At 46.7% G+C, this 23,527-nt stretch overlaps 2 protein-coding genes across 3 annotated transcripts in view; both read right to left on the reverse strand.

The window, feature by feature from the left end:
* Nucleotides 1–23,527, reverse strand: part of LOC143768015 (uncharacterized) — a 611,009-nt gene that overhangs the window by 207,087 nt on the left and 380,395 nt on the right. The window lies entirely within an intron of this gene.
* The window catches only part of LOC143768029 (uncharacterized), a 788,341-nt gene that overhangs the window by 76,453 nt on the left and 688,361 nt on the right, over nt 1–23,527 (reverse strand). The window lies entirely within an intron of this gene.

Below are 23,527 nucleotides of genomic sequence, written 5' to 3' on the forward strand. Positions count from 1 at the left end.
AGACACAACACACCCAAAGCTGCCGCCTGTGCAGGCTTCGGCCTACACTCCCCTCCCCCTGCTCCTCCTCCTCCTGCTCCTCCTCCTGCTGTCCCTGGGCTCTAACACACCGCCAGTTTTTGCCCAGATGTGCTAGCTGCACAGAGAAAAACACCAGCCAATGTGTCAGTGGGGTCCAGCACCGCCAGCTGTTCCCCTGCTGTGCAGCCGGCAACGTGTCCTGCAAAAGCCACGCAGACACAAGAACTGAAATTGAAGGGAACCTGTCCCCCCTCCCCCAGGCGTTTTTACGTTATCCAGCCACCTTGTACAGCGGTAATGCTGCATGTGTGCAAGGTGGCTCAGAAACGTATTCTCCTCGCACATGTGGAACTGAAAACACGTCTGCAATGTGTCCTCTGTGTGACCATTTAACCGTCCCGGTGGTGTGACTTTCCTTTGTAATGACACGCTGCAACCCCCTTGGTAGCGCTGCCCGTCTTCTGGCATCATGGTTTGGCTGCCTGCGCCTCTGCGGCCGCCCTGACCCACACAACGCCCCTCGGTGTCTTATTTATTGGGACTGCGAGGGTGTGATTGATGGGCAGGATCAGTGCATCAGTTCGCCTGTCCCTCCTCTCCTTCCGCCTTCTTCGGACTGTGCGGCTTCATGGCCGTGGCATGCGATAAGGGATCAGATGACGCCGCACAGTCTGAAGCGGGTGTAAGGACCCGAGTGTGAGAGGCGAACATATGTACTGCGCCAGGCCATGAATCCCAGCCCCGCAGTGTTTAAACTATGTCAATACACTGCGGGGCTGTGATTCATGGGCATCGCGAACCGCACCGGCCAACATTAAATGAGGTCAGAAGATGGGCAGCGCTAACGGCGCTAGGCCAGGGGATAACACGACAGCGCAGACTCCTGTACAGCAAATAACAACGCTCAGGAGGCTGCACCCAGCACCAAGGTGGGATTCTTGACATCTGTGCTGCGTCTCATTACAAAGGGAACTCGCGCCTCCAACACAGTTTGACTGTATAAAGGGCTAAATGTTATACGTGTTTCATTCAGCGTGTGCAAGGAGCGAAATTAAAAGAGCAACCTTTGACTTGTGCAGCACTACTGCTGCATAAGCTGTGGCTCTTCTACTTTCTAACCCCTGAGGGGGGGTTAAAGGTTACCTTTGAAATTGGTTCAAGTAGGCTTCGGCCTACACTCTGCTCCCCCTGCAGAGCCCGGGCTACAACACCGCTCGTTGCTGTCCGGAAGTGCTGGCTGCACAGAGCCAAACACCTCGCCAATGTGTCAGTGGGGTCCAGCACCGCCAGCTGTTCCCCTGCTGTGCAGCCGGCAACGTGTCCTGCAAAAGCCACGCAGACACTTGCTCTTGTACCTTCTGCTCCACATCCTGGTTCCAGTACCGTCAGCTGGTTCCGGGCAGAGCCTTTGGCTTAGGTGCCTCCCTCTGGGTATCCGAGTTCCACCAACGTCAGGTGGTCCTTGGTAGTGCTTTCAGGCACGGGTACCTCCTGCTTAGTAACCGGGTTCCAGTAACGTCAGCTGGTCCTCGGTAGTTCCATTGGCTCTTGGACCTTCGGCTACCCATCCGGGTTCCAGCACCGTCAGCTGGTTCTCGGCAGTGTCTTTTGCTCTTGTACCTTCTGCTCCCCATCCTGGTTCCAGTACCGTCAGCTGGTTCCGGGCAGAGCCTTTGGCTTAGGTGCCTCCCTCTGGGTATCCGAGTTCCACCAACGTCAGGTGGTCCTTGGTAGTGCTTTCAGGCACGGGTACCTCCTGCTTAGTAACCGGGTTCCAGTAACGTCAGCTGGTCCTCGGTAGTTCCATTGGCTCTTGGACCTTCGGGTAGCCATCCGAGTTCCAGTTCCATCAGCTGGTTCTCGGCATTTTCTCAGCCTTCTTGTACCTTCTGCTACATTTCCAAGTTCAAGAGACTAAACACGATGACCCGGAAGAACACCCCTAAGATGACGACGACACCAGAGACGACAACCACCGTGATGACGACGACCCTGGAGACGATGACCCTGAAGACCACCCCGATGACGACGACCCCGGAGACCACCCCGATGACGACGACCCCGGAGACGACGACCCTGGAGACGACGACGACCTGGAAGACCGAGAAGCAGAAGAACAAGAGGCTGCAGAACAAAGAGCAGAAGGACATTAAGCATAACACAAAATATCAGAGCAAAAAAATATTATGTAAATTATAAGCAGAAGAAGACTAAGCAGTGTATGGGGGTGAGTCCGTTCCTCCTCGTGGTGCCCCTGGATAAAGCCTGATGCTGCAGGCCAAACTGAACGCGGACAAATGTAACTGGTTTGTGACAGGCAGAACGGAAGGTGTAATCTTCAAACTTTTATAGATAACAACTACGGGAATGCCTGTCACAAATAAGAATATGATGAAGAAGTTGAATATGATGAAGATAATAGTAAAATAAAAAGAATATGAACAATGTAACCCAAAAAATAATAGGTAGAAGATGAAGAAGAAGATGAATAAGGTGAAGAAGTTGATGTCAAAGAAGCTGATGATGAGGATAATTAAGAAGAAAGCGTGGGAGAAGTAAAAAAGAAGGTGAAGGGCGTGGAAGTAGTGAAACATCAATATCTGACATAAAAAAAAAAAAAAATAACATAGTCAAATTCTTTCTAACGCCGAACTTCATAAAAAAAAATTAAAAATCCTGCTATTCTATTACATTGGGCTAAACCTCTGTCCCTTTAATATCTCCGCCACGTCCCCCAATACATCCTACATTATTCTTAGTTGTTTTCCTTCATGTAGAATGAACCTACAAGTTTATAAAGGGTTTATTTTAATTCCGATATTTTCGTCCCATTGACTTGCATTGGGATCGGGTATCGGTATCGGATTGGATCCGATATTTTGACGGTATCGGCCGATACTTTCCGATACCGATACTTTCCGATATCGGAAAGTATCGCTCAACACTATTAATAAGTTGTAAGGAGGTTGCTTTCCCTGCTCCTTGCCTGGAACCACTTAGTCAGACAGCTGGGTTGCTGGGGGGAAGACTTTCTGCCCTGGACAGAGGGGACCAGGGGACTGCTGGGAAAAGAGAGGTGTGGTCAGAAAAGAGCGGGAGAGCAGAGAGAAAGCAGAGCGCCAAAGAGAGGGCAGGCTGCAGCGCCGCACTCCCCTAAAAGTAGTGCTCCCCGTGAGGGCACTGAGGCTGAGATACCCACCAGAGTGAAGGCTGGATGTGGGGGTGTAGATTTGGAAGCCTCCAGAATCAGAGACAGTGACTGTGCAGCCCTGGTGACCGCAGTGACAAGCAAAGAATCCCTGCGTGTGATAAGTAACTACCCAGTGTGTGTGTGACAGCGTTACTACAGAGAGATTGTCAGCCTGGTGCACAGAGGCTCTTGCAGCAGCGCCGGAGACTGTGCTATTTCCTGGTTCCAGTTTCACTTTGAGAAGAACAGGCTGCAAAAGTTTAACCCCGGAGTCTTCAGGAGTCTCCAGTTCTCAGAAGGCAGGAAAGACTTCAGACTTTTCAAGTGCTGCTGGTGACTGTACCCACATTGGAATAAGGACCCTTCGGTCAGGACCTCCCTGGACTGATAAGTTACAAGAACACTCGTTAACCCTTTCGTTTCCGTTTAACTGTTTACTATTGATTTACCTCTATTAACCCCCTGTTTACTCCCTGCGAGGAGAATCTACTCCTGTTAATAAATTCCCCTCAACAGTTGGTCTGTCTGTTCCGTGGTGACATACGCAACCCTGCACTCTATTACAAAGTGGTTTGATTATTAATCAGAATTCCACACCAGAGCAGTAGAGGTATCAAAAACCATCAATACAAGTTTATTAAAGTATCAAATATACATATACAAAATACATTTATGGACAAACAATGGTGAATGGGAAATGACAGCTAAAGAGATCAGTATCATAAGATGGAAAAAATACTGATAAGAAACACATAGAAATCCAAACTTCCCTATTGCAGCCTCAAAACAGCATATGCTCTAAGATCGTAGTGGGTAGATGCCAGGAAAGAGATCATAATATATCTATATACACTCACTGGCCACTTTATTAGGTACACCATGCTAGTAACGGGTTGGACCCCCTTTTGCCTTCAGAACTGCCTCAATTCTTCGTGGCATAGATTCAACAAGGTGCTGGAAGCAAGAAACCAATCTGAGATGATTTTAGCTTTATGACATGGTGCATTATCCTGCTGAAAGTAGCCATCAGATGTTGGGTACATTGTGGTCATAAAGGGATGGACATGGTCAGCAACAATACTCAGGTAGGCTGTGGCGTTGCAACGTTGCTCAATTGGTACCAAGGGGCCCAAAGAGTGCCAAGAAAATATTCCCCACACCATGACACCACCACCACCAGCCTGAACCGTTGATACAAGGCAGGATGGATCCATGCTTTCATGTTGTTTACGCCAAATTCTGACCCTACCATCCGAATGTCGCAGCAGAAATCGAGACTCATCAGACCAAGCAACGTTTTTCCAATCTTCTACTGTCCAATTTCGATGAGCTTGTGCAAATTGTAGCCTCAGTTTCCTGTTCTTAGCTGAAAGGAGTGGTACCCGGTGTGGTCTTCTGCTGCTGTAGCCCATCTGCCTCAAAGTTCGACGCACTGTGCGTTCAGAGATGCTCTTAGGCCTACCTTGGTTGTAACGGGTGGCGATTTGAGTCACTGTTGCCTTTCTATCAGCTCGAACCAGTCTGCCCATTCTCCTCTGACCTCTGGCATCAACAAGGCATTTCCGCCCACAGAACTGCCGCTCACTGGATTTTTTTTCTTTTTCGGACCATTCTCTGTAAACCCTAGAGATGGTTGTGCGTGAAAATCCCAGTAGATCAGCAGTTTCTGAAATACTCAGACCAGCCCTTCTGGCACCAACAACCATGCCACGTTCAAAGGCACTCAAATCACCTTTCTTCCCCATACTGATGCTCGGTTTGAACTGCAGGAGATTGTCTTGACCATGTCTACATGCCTAAATGCACTGAGTTGCCGCCATGTGATTGGCTGATTAGAAATTAAGTGTTAACAAGAAGTTGGACAGGTGTACCTAATAAAGTGGCCAGTGAGTGTACATTGGAGTATAACAGACCCACAAAAGTAATTAACAAGAAAATTACAGTACTTCCTGGAGGAAGGTCCTAATGAGTTTAGAGATCAGGAGCATTAATAAGCTAAGTCAGCAGTCCAGATGTCTAAAAAATACATGCTAAAGGGCTAAATAACGCTGCATAGATACCTTGGGACATGCTGGTAGTAGATGGTAGGATGCCGCGGTGCTGCAGAAAGGGGGAAAGAGCCTCGACGCGCGTTTCGCCGTCGGTGGCTTCGTCAAGACCATAACCCTTCCAGTCCACCAAATAAAATTTTTTGCCACATACCACCTTGCACACCAAAATAGCGTTCACCTCGTAACCATCCGTAGACGAACCCGATGTCCGGCAGATGACTCGGAAAACCGGGACATGTATACGGGTTTCAAGAGGAACACATGAAAGGTGTCGGTGATACTCAGGCATGGCGGATGGGCAGATGGTAGACCACGGGGTTAACCTGTTTGAGGACCTTGAATGGGCCCAAGTAGTGGGCTGCAAACTTAGTGGACTCAACTCGCAGCCTGATGTTACGGGCGGAGAGCCACAATAAGTCGCCAGGAGCAAAGGTCGGAGCGGTGCACCGATGTGCATCGGCGGAGGACCTCATTCTCTCCTTTGAGGCCTGAATGGCATCCTGAGTGCAGTCCCAAATGTCCCGTGCCTCCACAGCCCAGTCTGCCACCCTGGAGTCGGCGGAAGACATGGGCATAGGCACAGGAACCCGCGGATGCTGACCATAGTTAAGGAGGAATGGGGTCTGTCCAGTGGAGTCGGCTACAGCATTGTTCAGAGCAAACTCCCCCCACGATAGCAAGGATGCCCAGTCATCCTGCCTGGCTGAGACAAAATGTCGCAGATATGTGACCAAGGTCTGGTTGGCCCTCTCTCCCAACCCATTCGTCTTGGGATGATATGCAGAAGAGAGATTCAACTCAATGCTGAGAAGACGACAAAGCTCTCTCCAGAACCGAGACGCAAACTGGGGACCCCGGTCACTGAAAATTTTGTCCGGCATACCGTGTAAGCGGAAGATGTGTTTTATAAACAACGCTGCCAAGGCCCGTGCAGAAGGTAGCCGTGGAAGCGGCACCAAGTGCACCATTTTAGAAAAGTGATCAGTGATAACCCAAATGATGGTACAGCCACGAGACTTGGGCAAGCCCACCACAAAGTCCATCCCGACCATCTCCCAGGGCCTGTCTGCCACCGGCAAGGGATAAAGTAACCCAGCTGGCCATTGTCGAGAAGACTTATTTTTGGCGCAGGAGACACATGCCCGAATATAATCTCTGACATCACGGGCCATATGCGGCCACCAGTATGTCCTCACCAGCAGCTCAGATATCCTCTTTGTCCCAAAATGTCCACCCACCTTGGACGAATAAGCCCAAGAGAGAACCTCTGGTCACAAAGGTCTTGCCCGGAGGCACTGACTCTAGCGAAACCGGAGCTACGGTTCTCAGGCTCTCTGAAGGGACAATAAGCCGAGGCTCCCCTATCTCCTCCTCAGAAGACACAACGGAGTGAGAGAGGGCATCAGCACGAATGTTCTTCTCTCCAGCGAGATAATGGAGGGTGAAGTGGAATCGGGAGAAGAACAAGGATCATCTGGCCTGACAAGAATTTAGCTGCTGGGCTGTTTATAAATAAATCAAATTTTTGTGGTCCGTGAACACTTGGAAGGGAAAGCGAGCCCCCTCCAAAAGATGTCTCCACTCCGACAAGGCTAACTTCATTGCTAGCAACTCCCTGTCCCCGATGGAATAATTCCTCTCCACAGGTGTGAAGGTCTTGGAGAAGAAGAAGCAAGGATGCTTCCGACCTTGAGCATCCTTTTGGAAGAGGACTGCTCCTGCACCAATGGATGAGGCATCCACCTCCATTATAAATGGCTTATCAACATCGGGACGATGTAGGATGGGAGCGCTAGCAAAATGAGACTGAATAGAAGAAAAAACCTTGGAGACCTCTTCAGACCACAATTTGGGATTTGCTCCCTTCTTGGTGAGGGCTACCAAGGGAGCTACCAAAGTTGAGAAGTGGGGAATGAACTGACGATAGTAATTTATGAACCCCATAAAGCGCTGCACCGCTTTAAGAGAATGGGGTTCTTGCCAGTCCATCAAAGCCTGTAGTTTGGCAGGATCCATAGCCAATCCCTGGGCGGAGATGATATAGCTCAGGAAAAGTAAAGACTCCTGCTCAAACATACACTTCTCCAACTTTGCATAGAGGGAATTTGCCCGTAAGAGGTCGAAGACTCTGCCAACATCTCTCCGGTGGGAGTCAATATCTGGAGAGAAGATGAGAATATCATCCAGATAGACTACGACCGAGGTGGAGAGCATATCCCGGAAGATATCGTTAACAAAGTCTTGGAAAACGGCTGGGGCTTTTAAGAGCCAGAAGGGCATCACCAGATACTTATAGTGCCCATCCCTGGTATTAAATGCCATCTTCCATTCATCCTCCTCACGGTTGCGAAAAAAAAAAATCACAGAGAAAAAAGCAGAGAAGGTTACCTGCTGAAGCCTCCAAACAAATGCACCAGCAGGGCGCATCGGACCCAATTAATGATGGCAACAACACAGGTGCAAAAAATACCGATGAAACAACCACTTTCAATCCAGTATTGGTTGTTTGGCATTAGTGCACAAAAAGATAAACGATAATAGTCTGTATGTGGCATTGTTCACACAAGCAATGCAGAGCATCTGGTCTAAAGCCTATTACTAACGCACATACAGGCGGGCTGCCCAGTGCTACAAAATGCATGCTGTGTGAATAGAGGCCTACAGTTTACAGAGCCATCTTGGTCCGACTGCGCCCTGCAAGGTAAAGTGCAAAAAAAACACATATCAATGTATGTAAGGTATTAGTTTATATTGGGGCCTCAATACGAAAGCCGGCAACCCACATCAAGGGTCCTTACATTTTTGCCGGTCCTAACGCTAAACATTGAGTAAAAGCTCACAGACGCACAAAGAGGACTTAAAAATCCTCCAGAAAATTGACAAAAAAAAAATCACAGAGAAAAAAGCAGAGATGGTTACCTGCTGAAGCCTCCAAACAAATGCACCAGCAGGGCGCATCGGACCCGATTAATGATGGCAACAACACAGGTGCAAAAAATACCGATGAAACAACCACTTTCAATCCAGTATTGGTTGTTTGGCATTAGTGCACAAAAAGATAAACGATGCGCCCTGCTGGTAATAGGCTGTAGACCAGATGCTCTGCATTGCTTGTGTGAACAATGCCACATACAGACTATTATTGTTTATCTTTTTGTGCACTAATGCCAAACAACCAATACTGGATTGAAAGTGGTTGTTTCATCGGTATTTTTTGCACCTGTGTTGTTGCCATCATTAATCGGGTCCGATGCGCCCTGCTGGGGCATTTGTTTGGAGGCTTCAGCAGGTAACCCTCTCTGTTTTTTTCTCTGTGAAATTTTTTTTGGTCAATTTTCTGGAGGATTTTTAAGTCCTCTTTGTGCGTCTGTAAGCTTCTCCTCACGGATGCGAATCAGGTTATAAGCACCCTGCAGATCTAATTTGGTAAATACCCTTGCTCCCCGTAGCCTATCAAAGAGCTCTGAGATCAGAGGCAACGGGTACTTGTTCTTAACTGTGATGGCGTTAAGACCCCTGTAATCTATGCATGGGCGTAATTCTCCAATCTTCTGCACGAAGAAAAACCCCGCCCCAGCAGGTGACACTGACTTCCTAATGAACCCTCTTGCCAAATTCTCCTGGATGTATTGGGACATAGCCTCCGTTTCCGGGAGAGAGAGGGGATAGACCCGTCCCCGAAGAGGTTCTGCTCCAGGCAAGAGATCAATAGGACAGTCATAAGGGCGGTGAGGTGGAAGGGTCTCCGCAGCCTTTTTGGAGAAGACGCATAGGACCAATAGCATTTGGGAAGGGAAGAGAGATCTGCGGGTATCTCAGTAGTGGAAACCTGAACGCACTTCCTCACACATCTGCCCTTACATGAATCACTCCAACCCAATATCCTCCCAGAGGTCCACTCAATATGTGGGGAGTGGAAACGGAGCCAGGGTATTCCCAGCAGAATCTCGTCCATTCCCTCGGGAAGAACAAGAAGGGAAATAATCTGGTGGGAAGGGGACATGGATAACATGAAAGGGACAGTCTGGTGTGTGATTTGTGAGGGAAGTGTCGACCCATTCACTACTCTAACAGTCACCGGTTTGGCGAGCACCACCAGAGGTATTGCATGGCGCAGAGCAAAAGCAGAGGACATGAAATTCCCATCTGCTCCAGAGTCCACACAAAGCTCGACTGTCAGAGTGGATGAGCCTAACGTGATTGTCCCTTTAAAGGACAACTTGGAGGAAAATGCCGCTGTATCTAGTGAACCTCCTCCAATGGTCACTAGACGCAATCGTTTTCCTGACTGCCGTGGACATTTATTGGCATAATGTCCAAGTTGTTGGCAATTTTTACAAACCACGGGTACTCGAGCGGTCCGAGATTTAGGTCCCGCTCGAGAAACCTCCATGGCCTCATGGGTGTCAGACGCCTGAACAGGAGATTCTAGAGGACTGGTGAAGGTAGGAGCCAGGTGAAACCTCTGCCTACACTGGGTCCGCTCTAACCTTCACTTGTTAAAACGGAGGTCGATGCGGGTAGATATAGAAATGAGCTCCTCCAGTGTAGCGGGAATCTCCCTGGTGGCCAAGGCATCCTTCACATGGTCTGCCAGTCCTTTCCAGAACACTGGAATTAGGACTTTATCCGGCCACTCCAGCTCTGAGACCAGAGCCCGGAATTGGACGGCGAACTGGCTGACCAAGGAACAACCCTGTGTTATTGCCAACAATTGGAGCGCAGTATCATGGGTAACACGAGGTCCTAAAAAGACCTGTTTCAGAGCGTCCAGGAAGAGAGGAGCACTCTGCACCACACGGTCATCACGCTCCCACAGCGGCGTTGCCCACTCCAACGCCCTGCCCGACAAAAGGGATAAAATAAATCCCACTTTCGCCCGTTCTGTAGGGAAAAACGCAGCCATGAGCTCAAGATGTATGGAGCACTGTCTCACGAATCCATGACATAGCTTACTGTCACCAGCAAACTTATCTGGAAGCGGGAGACGGGACAAAGTCGGAGCAGGGGTGGCAGAGGACAAAGTGGCTGCAGCTACACTTGCAGCCTGGACAGCGACTGCGGTAACATCCACAGCTGAGGTTGTGCGTTCAAGAGCCACCAACCTACCCTCCAGCTGCTGGATGTACTGCTGTAGACGTTGATCGTCCGCCATTTACTAGCCAGACCCTGGCGCTAGTATACTGTTAGGGCTATGCCAAAAGGAGAGAAATTCAGAGCAATGATTTATAAAACAAACTTTAATTACCATAAATAGTACAAATTTGTACTATTTATGGTAATTAAAGTTTGTTTTATAAATCATTGCTCTGAATTTCTCTCCTTTTGGCATGGTTTGTTTTGAGCTGATTTGGTGAGGTCGGGGTCTTTTGGCGGATTTACTGCCAGACCTCGTGTGCTCACCAAATGTATTTGGGAGTTTTGTATTCATTTACTGTTAGGGCTAGCGGAACGCACCGAGTAAATAGAGAGATGATATTTGGTGCGTTCGCAGCCCGGGGTCCACCGTGCAGCAAAGAACCTGCTGCTGGCAAATGGCGGCACAATATGGCGGGAAGGGAACTCTGTTACTTCACAGAGTCGCTGTAAAGAACGCACTGTGTCCTGTTTAGCTTACAGATATACACAGTAACTGCCGAGCAGATAGCAGATTGTGGTCACATATTCAACGAGACAAACATACAATCTCCTCACCAGAGGAGCCGGTATTCTATTGGCTTATTTCAGCTGGGGCCTTGAAACCATATACACAATCTCCTCACCGGAGGTGGCACAAAACTCATCACATGAATTGATACTCGCATGGCCATGCGGTCATGTGCACCTTTTATAGCTGCAGCAAGTACAGGACCTTCCCAGAAGGACCAATGGGAGGCTGCTACAGACGTTTGAGCACCTTCAAGGCCTTCCTAGAGGACCAATGGGTTTTGCTGCAGTATCTAAGCATGTGACCCTTGATCTCCAATGAGAGATCTTACCCTGGGCATGCTCAGAAGGGGAAAAGTGGGACTTAGTCTCAAAAACATCTGCTCGCCGCTGCCCAGTACTGGGCACAATGGCAGAAGCTGGAAAGGCAACAGTAACCCTCTGCACAGAGTCAGATTGAGCAAGACGCTGAGACCAATGCCTCCGCTGAGCAAGCTCCACTGCGGCAGGAGAAAAATGGGAGACCACAGAGCAGATGGCTCGAAATTCCCCCTGTGCAGAGGCGGGAACTCAACCCCTAACAGCTCCATGTTTAACCCCTTCACCCCCAAGGGCGGTTTGCACGTTAATGACCAGGCCAATTTTTACAATTCTGACCACTATCCCTTTATGAGGTTATAACTCTGGAACGCTTCAACGGAGCCCGGTGACATATTGTACTTCATGTTAGTGGCAAAATTTCCTTAACATTACTTGAGTTTTTTGGTGAAAAAAATAGAAATTTGGTGAAAATTTAGCAATTTTCCAACTTTGAATTTTCATGCCCTTAAATCACAGAAATAACGTATATTCCGGCGTATAAGATTACTTTTTAACCCCTGAAAATCTTCTTAAAAGTCGGGGGTCGGCTTATACGCCGGGTATCGTCTTGTACGCCGGGTGTATATGGTGAGTTGGGGGGGGGGAGTGGTCCCGATGACGATGAGGGGGCGTCTCACAGGAAAGTGCGTGGAGTATCCCCCATTACCTCATCGTAGCGCTGCAGCGTGAGCGTGGGGTCTCTGTGCTGGGAGCGGCGGCTGCTGCTCCTCTTTGTGCCGCGTGGGTGCTGTGCTGTGGTGCGGCGGCTCCTCTTCTGCAGTGTGCGTCCTCTGTGCTGTGGGGCGGCGGCGGCGTATCTAAATGCAGTCAGTCGGGGCTCCTCCGGCATCTTCTTAAAGCCCGGAGGCCCCGTCGGCTCCATGATTGCTGCGATGCGGTGGCCTCCGGGAAAATGGCCGCTGCTCAGATTCAGATCTCGTCTCCCGAGATCTCGGGACGAGATCTGAATCTGAGCATGCGCCGCCCCCAGCGGCCATTTTCCCGGAGGCCACCGCATCGCAGCAATGCGGTGGCCTCCGGAAAAATGGCCGCTGCTCAGATTCAGATCTCGTCTCTCGAGATCTCGGGACGAGATCTGAATCTGAGCAGCGGCCATTTTCCCGGAGGCCACCGCATCGCAGCAATCATGGAGCTGCCGGCGGGGCCTCCGGGCTTTAAGGAGATGCCGGAGGAGCCCCGACTGACTGAATTTAGATACGCCGCTGCCCCACAGTACAGAGGCCCCACACTGCAGAAGAGGAGCCGCCGCCCCACAGCACAGCACCCACGCGGCACAAAGAGGAGCAGCAGCCGCCGCTCCCAGCACAGAGACCCCACGCTGCAGCGCTACGATAAGGTAATGGGGGATACTCCACGCACTTTCCTGTGAGACGCCCCCTCGTCGTCATCAGGACTACTCCCCCCCCCCAAAAGGCACATTAGTCACCGGCCCAATAAGACGACATACGGCGTATAAGAAGACCCCTGACTTTTAAGAAGATTTTATATTTTAACTGGAAAAGTTGGGGGGTCGTCTTATACGCCCAGTCGTCTTATACGCCGGAAAACACGGTATGTCAAAATATTTTTTTGTTAGGGAGTTATAAGTGTTTAAAGTTGACCAGCAATTTCTCATTTTTACAACATAATTTTTTTTTTAGGGACCACATCACATTTGAAGTCACTTTGAGGGGTCTATATGATAGAAAATACAAAAGTGTGACACCATTTTAAAAACTGCACCCCACACACCTCCTAAGAAACTTATCTAGATGTGTCGTGAGCACTTTGAACCCCCAAATGCTTCACAGAAGTTTATAATGTAGAGCCATAAAATAAAAAATCTTATTTTTTTCACAAAATTGATCTTTTAGCCCCCAGTTTTGTATTTTCCCAGGGGTATTTGGACCCCAAAAGTTGTTGTGCAATTTGTCCTGAGTACGCTGATACCCTATATGTGGGAGAAAACTACTGTTTGGGCGCATGGCAGAGCTCGGAAGGAAAGGAGTACCGTTTACTTTTTCAATGCAGAATTGTATGCATTGAGATCGGACGTCATATTGCATTTGCAGAGCTGTCATGATTCCCAATGGCAGGGACTGAAGCAAAAATGGACTAGCTCTAAGGGTGATGGTATCTCAGATGACCGCGATGCTGAACCTAACACACAAATAATTGTAGCCGGGGGGCGTTCCTAAGTTTTATCCCTGGACGTCTCGCACCAGCCGGAGATCTAGCTACCCCTAGTAGAGGAATACACAGACCTAGCTTGCCTCCAGGGAAACCCCAAAAGTTATAGTAGCCCCCCACATATAATAACGGTTAGGTAAGAGGAAAACACATACGCAGTATGAATTTAGATACAGCAAAGTGAGGCCCTCTGACTAGATAGTAGAAAATACAAAAGAGGACTTCGCGGTCACCTCAAAACCCTAAAAAGCCATCCTGAAATTACCTTAACTCCGGTATCAACTCATCACACCGGAGTAGTAATTTCAGATCACTTAGAGCTTCTAGCAGCAAGAGAATACAAATGCGTGCTGGACAAAAAAAAACCACAAACATAAGCAGAAGATAGAACTTAGCTGGATTGCAGACTTGGAGCAGGTAGCAAGCAACAGAGGTACTCTGGTAACATTGATTGCCGGCACTGGAATGACTGAAAAGCCAGACTAAATAGGAAACTCCCAATTACTGATGGGAACAGGTGCACTGGAAACAAAAAACCAAAGTAAGCCAGTACCACCAGTAGCCACCAGAGGGAGCCAAAAACAGAATTCACAACAGTACCCCCCCCTTAAGGAGGGGGCACCGAACCCTCATGAGAACCACCAGGGCGATCTGGATGCGCCCTGTGAAAGGCGCAAACCAAATCAGAGGCATGAACATCAGAGGCAGTCACCCAAGAATTGTCTTCCTGACCGTATCCCTTCCATTTAACCAAATATTGAAGTCTCCGTCTGGAGACGCGAGAGTCCAAAATCTTTTCCACAACATACTCCAATTCACCCTCCACCAGCACAGGAGCAGGAGGATCAACAGAAGGAACAACCGGTACCTCGTACCTCCGCAACAACGACCGATGGAAGACATTATGAATGGTGAAAGATGCTGGTAGGTCCAAACGAAAAGATACAGGATTAAGAATCTCCAAAATCTTATAAGGACCTATGAACCGAGGTTTAAACTTAGGAGAAGAGACCCTCATAGGGACAAAACGAGAAGATAACCACACCAAGTCCCCAACACGAAGGCGATGACCCACACGACGATGACGATTAGCAAACTGCTGAGTCTTCTCCTGAGACAACCCCAAATTGTCCACCACATGACTCCAAATCTGGTGCAGTCTATCCACCACAGTGTCCACTCCAGGGCAATCCGAAGATTCCACCTGGCCAGATGAAAAACGAGGGTGAAACCCTGAATTGCAAAAGAAAGGAGAAACCAGAGTGGCAGAACTGGCCCGATTATTAAGGGCAAACTCTGCCAGCGGCAAAAAGGCGACCCAATCATCCTGATCAGCAGACACAAAACACCTCAAATAAGTCTCCAAGGTCTGATTAGTTCGCTCCGTCTGGCCATTAGTCTGAGGATGGAATGCAGACGAAAAAGACAAATCAATGCCCATCCTGGCACAGAACGCTCGCCAGAACCTAGACACAAATTGAGATCCCCTGTCAGAAACGATGTTCTCCGGGATACCATGTAAACGAACCACATTCTGAAAAAACAAAGGAACCAACTCCGATGAAGAAGGCAATTTGGGCAAGGGTACCAAATGAACCATCTTAGAAAAACGGTCACAAACTACCCAAATGACGGACATTTTCTGAGAAACCGGAAGGTCCGAGATAAAGTCCATAGAGATGTGCGTCCACGGCCTCTTCGGAATAGGCAGGGGCAACAACAATCCACTAGCCCGAGAACAGCAAGGCTTGGCCCGAGCACAAACATCACAAGACTGCACAAAAGTACGCACATCCCGAGACAGGGAAGGCCACCAGAAGGACCTGGCCACCAAATCTCTGGTACCGAAGATTCCAGGGTGGCCTGTCAACACAGAAGAATGAACCTCCGAGATGACTCTACTGGTCCACTCATCTGGAACAAACAGTCTCCCAGGCGGACAACGATCAGGCCTATCAGTCTGAAACTCCTGCAAAGCACGTCGCAAGTCTGGGGAGACAGCAGACAAAATCACCCCATCCTTAAGGATACCCGTAGGCTCAGAATCACCAGGGGAGTCAGGCTCAAAACTCCTAGAAAGGGCATCTGCCTTCACATTTTTAGAACCCGGCAAGTATGAAACCACAAAATTAAACCGGGAGAAAAACAACGACCAGCGCGCCTGTCTAGGGTTCAGACGCCTGGCAGACTCAAGGTAAATCAGATTCTTGTGATCAGTCAAGACCACCACCTGATGTCTAGCACCCTCAAGCCAATGACGCCACTCCTCAAATGCCCACTTCATAGCCAAGAGCTCCCGATTACCGACATCATAATTTCGCTCAGCGGGCGAAAACTTTCGAGAGAAGAATGCACATGGTCTCATCACTGAGCAATCGGGACCCTTCTGCGACAAAACCGCCCCGCTCCAATCTCGGAAGCATCAACCTCGACCTGAAAAGGGAGCGAAACATCAGGCTGGCGCAACACAGGGGCAGAAGAAAAGCGGCGCTTAAGCTCCCGAAAGGCCTCCACAGCCGCAGAGGACCAATTGGCAACATCAGCACCCTTCTTAGTCAAATCAGTCAGTGGCTTAACAACACTTGAAAACCCAGTTATAAATCGACGATAGAAATTAGCAAAGCCCAAGAATTTCTGAAGACTCTTCAGGGAAGTAGGCTGCGTCCAATCACAAATAGCCCGAACCTTAACAGGATCCATCTCAATAGAAGAAGGGGAAAAAATGTACCCCAAAAAAGAGATCTTCTGAACCCCAAAAATACACTTTGAACCCTTCACAAACAAAGAATTGGCCCGCAAAACCTGAAAAACCCTCCTAACCTGTTGAACATGCGACTCCCAGTCATCCGAAAAAATCAAAATATCATCCAAATACACAATCAAAAATTTATCCAGATATTCACGGAAAATATCGTGCATAAAGGACTGAAAGACTGAAGGGGCATTAGAAAGACCAAAAGGCATTACCAAATACTTAAAATGACCCTCGGGCATATTAAATGCAGTTTTCCACTCATCTCCTTGCTTAATCCGCACCAAATTATACGCACCCCGAAGATCAATCTTAGAGAACCACTTTGCCCCTTTAATACGAGCAAATAAATCAGTCAATAGAGGCAAAGGATACTGGTATTTGACTGTAATCTTATTCAACAGGCGGTAATCAATACAGGGCCTCAGGAAGCCATCTTTTTTACCCACGAAAAAAAAACCTGCTCCTAAAGGGGATGAGGATGGACGGATATGTCCCTTTTCCAAGGACTCCTTAATATACTCTCGCATCGCAGCATGCTCAGGCACAGACAGATTGAACAAACGACCCTTAGGAAACTTGCTGCCAGGAATCAAGTCTATAGCACAATCGCAATCTCTGTGAGGCGGAAGAGAACTAAATTTAGGCTCCTCAAAAACATCACAATAGTCAGACAAAAATGCCGGAACTTCAGAGGGAGTAGATGAAGCAATGGAAACCAAAGGTACTTCCCCATGAACCCCCTGACATCCCCAGCTTAACACAGACATTGTTTTCCAGTCAAGAGCTGGATTATGAGTTTGCAACCATGGCAATCCAAGCACTAAGACATCATGCAAGTTATGCAACACAAGGAAGCGAATCACCTCCCGATGGTCAGGAGTCATACACATAGTCACTTGTGTCCAGTACTGTGGTTTATTCCTAGCCAATGGTGTGGAGTCGATACCCTTCAAAGGAATAGGGACTTCTAAAGGCTCTAGGCCAAACCCACAGCGCCTGGCAAAGGACCAGTCCATAAGACTCAAAGAAGCGCCAGAATCCACATAGGCATCCACGGTAATAGATGATAATGAACAAATCAAAGTCACAGACAAAATAAATTTAGACTGTAAAGTGCCAATTGCAAAAGATTTATCAACCTTTTTTGTGCGTTTAGAGCATGCTGATATAACATGAGCAGAATCACCACAGTAGAAGCACAACCCATTTTTACGCCTATAATTCTGCCGTTCACTTCTGGACAGAATTCTGTCACATTGTATATTCTCCGGTGCTTGCTCAGAAGACACCGCCAAATGGTGCACAGGTTTGCGCTCCCGTAAACGCCGATCAATCTGAATAGCCATTGTCATGGACTCATTCAGACCCGTGGGCATAGGAAACCCCACCATGACATCTTTAACGGCGTCAGAGAGACCTTCTCTGAAATTAGCCGCCAGGGCGCACTCATTCCACTGAGTAAGCACAGACCATTTTCGAAATTTTTGACAATATATTTCAGCTTCATCATGCCCTTGAGACAGGGCTATCAAGGCTTTTTCAGCCTAAATCTCCAAATTAGGTTCCTCATAGAGCAACCCCAGTGCCAGAAAAAACGCATCCACATTGAGCAGCGCAGGATCCCCTGGTGCCAATGCAAATGCCCAATTCTGGGGGTCACCCCGCAACAAGGAAATAACAATTTTAACCTGTTGAGCGGGGTCTCCAGCGGAGTGAGATCTCAGAGAAAGATACAATTTACAATTGTGCTTAAAATTCAAAAAACGAGATCTATCTCCAGAAAAAAACTCGGGTATAGGAATCTTGGGTTCAGACATAGGAGCATGTATAACAAAGTCTTGGATATTTTGAACTCTAGAAGCAAGAGTATTCAGATTTGAAGCTAAACTCTGGATATCCATTTTTCAACAGCTGAGATCTGAGCCATTTAAGGATTAAGAAGAGAGGAAAAAAAAACAAAAACAAAAAAAAAACAAAAAAACAGCAGATTGCAATTATGGCTAGACAGGACTTCTGAGTAAAAAAAAAAAAAAAAGTGTCAGAAACTTCTTTTCTCTCTCTTTCTTCAGCCAATACCTTTAATACATTTTGGCCGGAATACTGTCATGATTCCCAATGGCAGGGACTGAAGCAAAAACGGACTAGCTCTAAGGGTGATGGTATCTCAGATGACCGCGATGCTGAACCTAACACACAAATAATAGTAGCCGGGGGGCGTTCCTAAGTTTTATCCCTGGACGTCTCGCACCAGCCGGAGATCTAGCTACCCCTAGTAGAGGAATACACAGACCTAGCTTGCCTCCAGGGAAACCCCAAAAGTTATAGTAGCCCCCCACATATAATAACGGTTAGGTAAGAGGAAAACACATACGCAGTATGAATTTAGATACAGCAAAGTGAGGCCCTCTGACTAGATAGTAGAAAATACAAAAGAGGACTTCGCGGTCACCTCAAAACCCTAAAAAGCCATCCTGAAATTACCTTAACTCCGGTATCAACTCATCACACCGGAGTAGTAATTTCAGATCACTTAGAGCTTCTAGCAGCAAGAGAATACAAATGCGTGCTGGACAAAAAAAAAAACACAAACATAAGCAGAAGATAGAACTTAGCTGGATTGCAGACTTGGAGCAGGTAGCAAGCAACAGAGGTACTCTGGTAACATTGATTGCCGGCACTGGAATGACTGAAAAGCCAGACTAAATAGGAAACTCCCAATTACTGATGGGAACAGGTGCACTGGAAACAAAAAACCAAAGTAAGCCAGTACCACCAGTAGCCACCAGAGGGAGCCAAAAACAGAATTCACAACACAGAGCCCCTGGTGTGCCTAAACAGTGGAAACCTCCCAATTCTAACTCCCTAACCCCAACACAACCCTAAGACTAATCCCAACCCTAACCACACCCCTAACCCCAACACACCCCTAAGCCAAACAAACCCCTAACCCTAATCCCAACCCCAACACACCCCTAACCCTACCCCTAACACACCCCTAACCCAACCGAAAATGTAATCCAAACCCTAACCCCAACTCTAGCCCCAACCCTAACCCTAACTTTAGCCCCAACCCTAACTTTAGCCCCAACCCTAATAGGAAAATGGAAATACATTTTTTATTTTATTATTTTCCCTAACTAAGGCGGTGAAAATGGGGGGTTTGATTTACTATTTATAGCGGGTATTTATGTCAGGTTTTTATGATTGGCAGCTGTCACACACTAGAAGATGCTTTTTATTGCAAAAAATATTTTTTGCGTTACCACATTCCAAGAGCTACAATTTTTGCATGTTTTGGTCCAAAGAGTCATGTGAGGTCTTGTTTTTTGCAGGACGAGTTGACTTTTTTATTGGTATTATTTTTGGGCACATGACTTTTTATGATCGCTTTTTATTCCGATTTTTGTTAGGCAGAATGAACAAAAAACAGCAATTCGTGAATTTCTTTTGGGGGGCGTTTATACCATTCCGCGTTTGGGAAAATGGATAAAGCAGTTTTATTCTTTGGGTCAGTATGATTACAGCGATACCTCATTTATATCATTTTTTTATGTTTTGGTGGTTTTATACAATAAAAACTATTGATATATGATATATATGATAAAGCAATGCTTTTTGCCTATTTTTTTTTTTACCGGGTTCACTGAAGGGGTTAACCAGTGGGACAGTTTTATAGGGCGGATCATTATGGACGCGGCGATACTAAATATGTGTACTTTTATTTTTTTTTTATTTACATAAATTAATGTATTTTTTTTATTTAGTTATTTAGGTTTTTTTTTTTCTTTACACCTGTAAATATTTTTTACTTTTTTACTTACAGATCAGCGATCTGACAGGCACTGCAGGAGGCTTGCTCTGAGCAGGCGCTTGCAAGCCTCCTTCCTGCAGGACCCGAAAGGAGCCCCGCATCCATCTTGGATACTGCAGGGAGGAGGACGGAGGAGACGCTCGGAGCAACGAGATCACATTGTGTTGCTCCGAGGGTCTCAGGGAAGCACACAGGGAGCCCCCTCCCTGCGCGATGCTTCACTATGACGCCGGAATGCTGCGATCATGTTTGATCATAGTGTTTCGGGGGTTAATGTGCCAGGAGCGGTCTGTGATCACTCCTGGCACATAGTGGCGGATGTCAGCTGACACCAGGCCACGCTCCCCCAGCGAGCCCGACTGACCGCGTTAGATGTACTATCCCGTTGGTGGTCATATGGGCCCATACCACCTCGAAGGGATAGTACATCTAATGTCAGAAAAGGATTAACAGTATATTGTCTGAGGAGTAAAAGGGCAAATGGAAATGTGGGTGACCTCCTCGACAATCATCCAGACTTAGTTGCTTCCAGTCGGCTTGGTTGGCCTGCTCGTTTGTGGGCGTGTCACACATTCCTTAAGGAAATGTCAGGCGTGACCGCAATAGAGGCAGAGTCTGAGAAAATGCCGACATCTCCTCTCAATGGCCCGAGGTTTGGAAGTTCCAACCTCCATAGGTTATGCCTCAGGTAAATGTATGGACTCGGGAGAAATGACCAATACCATCTGTCACTCACTCAAGGTGGAGTATGCAGAGCCTGAGCGTCCTTGAGTGTGTCAGAATGATCTGTGTGGAACTGGCACCTGAAAGCTGCATCATTCCCCAGCACTTCAGAGGACCATTGCCTGAACTTGTAACTATAGTCCTCAGCAGTGCGGCCCCCTGTGTCAGGTTCATGATCTCTGCTTCTGCGACCTGCACACTATAAGGTTTATCATAGATAACCCCTAAGGCATCCAAAAATGCAGCAACTTAACATCTTTCTGTTGTTTGTGAGGGCAAGGAAAATGCAGGGTCCCCACAGAAGCAACAAAGTTATTGCCACCCACTGACTAATCCCCAAAAGACCGGGGTCGTAAGGCACAAAGCAATCTGCAACTCTCCCTAAAAAACCTTAACTGGTCTTTCTCCCTCCAAAATGTATCTGGAAGTGCCACCATTGTTTTGGGAGAGATCAACTACAGGAGCTACAGAAGTGATAACTACAGTCGGTAGCAGAGAGCTTTGAGAAGCACCCATGGTACTAGAAAACTGACCCTGCAGCTGGGACTTAAATGATTATAGTTTCTGGTGCTCCCTGGCCAGATCCTGGACCATGTGAGTCAGATTTTCTACCTGATCAGAAAATACGAACTGGACCCATTGGTGTCAGGGGAAAAAAGCATACTGCCAATCATACTATAATACTAGTCACCGTTCACAGAGAAGTTGTTAGGTAGGATAGTTAACCCTCACCAGCTGGGACTATATCTTTTGATCTTCCAACATATATACTACTAGCTCTTCAGTGGGGTATTTACGATGAATTATATCTGATCACTCCTCTTTGTGGTCAGTACTAAAATCTTCTGCTCTCTTATCCTTGGGAGGGACCCCTCCTGGTCATTCATTTTTGGTAAGCTAGATCCTATCCCTGACCAATTACAAATATTCCTAGTCACACTAAGCTCACAAACACTAAAATTATTAAAACATTTTTTCGTCTAAAATAGTCTTTTTATAAAAAAATTAGACTGTGTTGAGTTTTTTGTGGACTTTTTTGAATTTTTTTAGGACTTTATTTGACAATGCCTAGTTTGAAGAGAATCCTGAAGGAAAACTCTTTGAAGAAGTGACAATCACTTTTTTTTTCCCCACCAAGCATTTTTTAAAAAATCGATAAAGCGGAGTTTGTTGAGAACGTAGCCATAGGGTAATTTTGAAAGCAAAAAAAGTCTCGTATTTTGAGTCCTGAGAGTTATTGATGTAGGTAAAGCTGAAACTTTTAATACATCCATTAATATATTTCAACAGTGTAGACGTAGTCCAAGCTAAATAACAAAACGTGACTTGGACCAGAAGAAATTCACCTATTCAGCTTGGATTGGCCACGGGTCTCTGAGCCGAGAGGGACAATTTTATGTATTTCTATGAGACTGCACCGCTTGGGTCAGGTGCCACTACCAGTCTGTGCATTGCGGTCCAATTTCTAGCTGATTTGCATGGATGTCTGAATGAGCCCATATGTAAATAATTGGTGCTTGGAGTGGGCCCCAGGTATGAGTGGTGCACCCCAAGTTTCAGTGCTGGGTCCACTATTAAACTTATTAATTATATTAAAACAGTAAAAGTACTGAGTCTCATGTTGGAAAATGACTTACAGATGTGGATCTGGTTGTAATAATGTGCAGTCACACATTAAACTAGAGATAAACTAGGAGAGTCACTTATAGAGAAGGATTTGGATTGTGCTTGCAAATCACATACTAAATTACAGCATTGAATATTAAACTGTTCACGACCTTTGACGTATATTTACGTCAAAGGTCATGTCCCTTCCTTTGATGTGGGCTTGCGCGCCCGTGGTTGGCATTCACAGATCGTCATTACTTCAACGTATAGAACAATTGATCTGAAGATCACAGCCTCAAGTCCCCTTGACTATTGAAGTCAGTAAAAAGTGTGAAAAAAAAGGTTTTGAAAAAAAAAAAAAACGTTTGGCCCAATTGAAAATAAAACAATTAAAAATGCACATATTTGGTATAGCTGAGTTCAGAAACGTCCGATCTATCAAAATATAAAGTAAATTAATCCGATCCGTAAACGGTGTAATGAGAAAAAAAATTAAATCATACTTACCAGTTTTTTTTTTGCCGGTCTCAACATTGTAATGAGAGGTGATCAAAACATTGTATGTACCCAAAAATGGTATAAATAAAAACATTGGTTCGGCAATCAAAAAATAAGCCCAGCCCTAGAGCATAAAAATGAAAATACTACGGGTCTCAGAAAATGGTGATATAAGCCCCCAGAAAAAAATTCTGAAATTCTGAAATTTTTTTTCACTTCCTAAATCGAGAAAAACAACTACATGTTTAATAACTGTGCACTCGTACTGACCCGGAGAATCATATTGTCAGGTTAGTTTTACCATATAGTGAACATGGTAAATAAAAGAACAAACAAAAAACAATTGTGTAATTGGTCCTGGGAAATCTTAGTGTCATACATGTCCTTTCCAGGGAAATTGAGGGTTTGGAGTATTTTAAATTTTTGTCTAATCTATTGGACATTTTTTTTGGTTGATTCGAACTGTCATAAATGGAGTTATGAGTTAGGCTGGGGTCACACTAGCGTGTTTTACAGACGTATGAGCGCAGAAAATACGTCCAGAAAATACGCATTGCACACGGCCCAATGATTCTCTATGGGGCAGCTCCTATCTGCCGTATATTACGCATCCGTAATATACGGTATGTTACGGGCGTAGAAAATCTCAGCATGCTGCGTTTGTCAGCGTATTG

The sequence above is a fragment of the Ranitomeya variabilis genome, chromosome 4 (assembly GCF_051348905.1).
Source record: "Ranitomeya variabilis isolate aRanVar5 chromosome 4, aRanVar5.hap1, whole genome shotgun sequence".
In the NCBI taxonomy this organism is placed as follows: Eukaryota; Metazoa; Chordata; class Amphibia; order Anura; family Dendrobatidae; genus Ranitomeya; species Ranitomeya variabilis.